Source organism: Lingula anatina, chromosome 4 (assembly GCF_051362555.1).
Source record: "Lingula anatina isolate TDL-2025a chromosome 4, LinAna3.0, whole genome shotgun sequence".
NCBI lineage: Eukaryota > Metazoa > Brachiopoda > Lingulata > Lingulida > Lingulidae > Lingula > Lingula anatina.
Window position 1 is genome coordinate 5,722,388 of NC_141770.1, and position 4,057 is coordinate 5,726,444.

General features: G+C 36.3%; 1 long non-coding RNA gene across 1 annotated transcript; it reads right to left on the reverse strand.

Annotated features, from left to right (window-relative positions):
• Positions 1 to 280: 280 nt before the first annotated feature.
• LOC147762133 (uncharacterized) lies at positions 281 to 2,168 on the reverse strand. The gene is made up of 2 exons (XR_015333697.1): positions 1,402 to 2,168; positions 281 to 1,027 (listed from the first exon to the last, which is right to left on the reverse strand). It is a non-coding gene; the product is annotated as an uncharacterized LOC147762133 (long non-coding RNA).
• Between the last annotated feature and the right edge of the window lie 1,889 nt (positions 2,169 to 4,057).

Sequence of the window (4,057 nt, forward strand, 5' to 3'; positions counted from 1 at the left end):
ATGAACCCATTACCTGTCTCTCAATCCATGAGTGTACTAAATTGACAAGCAACCTTTACAGCTTCATGAAGGCCATTACCCAGTGCACTACCTGACAACCCATTTCTTTGATATCATCTTCATTCTCAGCAATACTTACTACACCCTTCCTCATCACTGTTAGCTCTACAGTCATTGTCCTGGTCACATCTTCATGATAAGTTGATAAAGCAGCCATTATCACATACAAACTTATATGGAGGACATGTGTGATCCACAGGAAGACAATAAAAAATACATCTTTAAAGCAATCTACTTTATTTTCAAGTGTCTTAAAAACTGTTCCTTCAATTTCTTTGACAAAGCAATAAAATATCCGAAAGATTTATATAAAAATTCTTACATCAGTAGCAACACAAAATCACTCAAATATCAGGTATTACATTGAACAAGATGAAAACTTGCTGAAAGGCTGTAATTAAGCAGCATTACAGATTCAAAAACTCACTGAAATATGTAAAAATCTAGAAGACAATGCAATCTACTTATGACGATTTATGAAACTCTATTGTTATCTGACCATCTTGAAAATAAGTCTGGAGTCATTGTGTGTGTGTGTTTTTTTAGTATAGTCCCGTGTCTCCTAGTACAGTGTAGTAGTCTGGAGTCATTGTGTTCCATTGTGGCAGTATAGTCCTGTGCCTCCTAGTACAGTGTAGTAGTCTGGAGTCATTGTGTTCCATTGTGGCAGTATAGTCCTGTGTCTCCTATTACAGTGTAGTAGTCTGGAGTCATTGTGTTCCATTGTGGCAGTATAGTCCTGTGTCTCCTAGTACAGTGTAGTATTCTGGAGTCATTGTTGTCCATTGTGGCAGTATAGTCCTGTGTCTACTAGTACAGCGTAGTAGTCTGGAGTCATTGTGTTCCATTGTGGCAGTATAGTCCTGTGCCTCCTAGTACAGTGTAGTAGTCTGGAGTCATTGTGTTCCATTGTGGCAGTATAATCCTGTGCCTCCTAGTACAGTGTAGTGTGGAGTCAGATGATGGACTGGAAAAGACAAAAAAAAGTCAATGACTAGGGTTTTTCCTCAAGATCCAGAATATTAGAATTACATCAAATAAAATGCAAAGAAATATTTTATAAAATAAATTTACCAAAAAAAGTATTGTTGTAAGTCAAAGCTGAAGCATACACTGTACCAGTAATGATAATAAAGAGGTGGGTTTATGGTGCTTTCTAAAACTCGGGATGGTAGTGCTAGTTCACGTAAGTGGACACTCCATGGGAAGTTTTAGTTGTTCATAGTTAAGTTCATATATTACTATTTCGACAGATGACTCAAAAGAAACAAGAAAAATGCCCACTTAAAATAAAAATTATATTAGAAGGCATAACGTCAGCTCTCCAATTAATTATCTCACCTTCATAAGCCATTGGGTAATTACAGAAGAAAAGAGAATGGAAAAGTTGAAGTAGATGACGGCTTGCAATCGTGTCAGTTCTCCAAAAACACTTTTAATCTGCAGCGTCAAGGTTCTGCAGCACATTGTAAAATCTTCACCAGCACATTGCATCGTGATGTGAACAGTGAACAACTGACACAGTCGATACCATATGTATCCGTCACTTTAGATGTCTCATCCTGAATTCACCGATTAAGTTTGTCAATAGAATCTATAACAAAACCATCTAAGAAAAGTGTCCTGATGTATGGTGAAACTCAGTGTGCAGAACGTTTGATGAAAATTCCGACTTTTCAGCGTCACGCTTCGCCTAGTCTACGCCATATAAAAATTGTTTAGTATATAGATGGCGCTATGCAAGAGGTGAGACTTAGGATTTGTAAAGGACTGCGGCCAGTATCAGCAACAGGTTCACCGCCTGCTTTCTAAGAAACTCGTGCGAGGAGGGAGAGAGTTCTGGGACCGTAATAGATATGACCAGGGTCCAGGCACTGTGATATATATTGCGATATTTAGTAGAAAGACTCAAGGTCGAGAGCTTCAACGGTGCGTCAATCTGATTGGTTTAAAGTTAAGGAAACAATACAGGAACCGTCCAATGAAATTCTTTTATACAATAATTATTCCTGTTTATTGTTTTAGTAAACAAAGCAAAGAGACAATGTCTACACAGTCGCTGGTGAGTTTTATTTTTTATTCAATACTGAAATTCTGCAGCAAGTTCAATGTAAGCCCACACAGCACATAATGATGAAATGCTCCTTTAATATTGTCAAATACATTTAAGACTTTATTTTAGTGTATATCATAACTTGTAAATAATAAATAAATGTGCCATCTTATTCCAGTGGGATTACATGTACAAGCCTGAAGTCCACACAAGTGGTAAGTCCACACCATTGCTTTATTCAATCAACTTGATGCATTTTTTATCTTTTAGGAAGGATTCATGAAATAAAATTACAACAACATCTTGACTCTCAGGGTGCAAGTCTGGACCCTCAGGGGCTGTTGGCAATGAATTTGGAGACCTAGCTAATGTGCACTAACTCCATGGAAACTCTCACTGAATACAATCAGATTAACAGACTAACACGCTTCTTTTTGTCTCCAACATACTCCAACATACTCACATAAATGGTATTCCTTAAAATTCAATTCTGTTCTTTCAGGTGATACTAAAGAAGAGAATAATGTAGCAATTGTTAAGACCCAAAGCATTGAGGAACTAGGTAAGGCTGGAATCTCAGTAAAATAATAGTGTTATGAATTTTAATGTACTCGCACACACACATACACTAACAAACACACATACACATACACATACACATACACACCGCAAGCGTGTTGCTCAAGCAAAAATCTATTTTTTAGCATACTTAAGAAGATAATTTATTTATTTTTAAGTCAATTAAATCTTTGAATGTGTCTTCATCAAATTGAATCCTTTTTGAACATGCACAGATATAATGGAATGTTAAGTTTGTATTTTTAAATATTTAAATATTATTAAAACATCATTTTTTCTTTAGCTGATATCAAAGACACAAAGAGTGTGTCAGATGCTGAGGGCAGTGAGGAGAGAGGTAAGACAGTAAGATCAATTTAACAGGTGTTCATTTAACACACTTAAAAAATTTACACACACACAAACAGGCTCTCAGACACAAACAGGTCTTCCAAACAGGTCTTCCAGAAGATGGTCAGAATTTTCCAAGTTTACATTGATGGGGATTTAATTTTTTGTCAGAAGACAGTCCACAATGGAGGATGGATCAGCAAACATAATTTGCAAGACTGTCAGAAAATCTCTCTAGATCCGACCCTTACAAACATTGTGTTTTTATTCCCTGTTCAGTGATCTAAATCTTTGAATACATCTTTGACTATGGTATTGAATCCTTGTTGTGCATGGGCATGGGATGTTGAATGTGTGTTCCTTTTTTTCTTCAGTTGATGTCAAAGACACAACAATTACTATGACAGAGTTCGTGAAGGAGAGAGGTAAGACAGCAGGGTCAGTAGAATAGGGATCTATTTATTACATTGATGACATGTAATAGTGCACACACACACACACACACACACACACACACACACACACACACAGTTGATACCAAACTGAAAGACAAGAACAATGTAACACTTGTAAAGACCCTAAGTATGGAGGAGATAGGTAAGACAGGAATCTCAGTAAAATAGTTATGAATTTTAATATACTTATGAAACATGCATGCACACACACATACACTAACAAACACACATACACACACATACACACAACAAGCATGCTGCTCAAGCAAAGTCTTTAACATACTTAAGAAGATTATTTATTTCTTAAGTCATTTAAATATTTGAATGTGTCTTCCATAAATTGTAATACTGAATCCTATTTGGACATGCACAGATATGGAATGTTAAGTTTCTATTAGATATCATTTTTTCTTTAGCCAATATCAAAGACACAGAGAGTGTGTCAGATGCTGAGGGCATCAAAGAAAAAGGTAAGACAATAAGCTTAGGACAATTTAATGGGGAATTCATTTAACACACTTAAAAATGTCAACACACACAGATGGACTTTAGGGGGGAGACTCTCATGCACAAACACTGA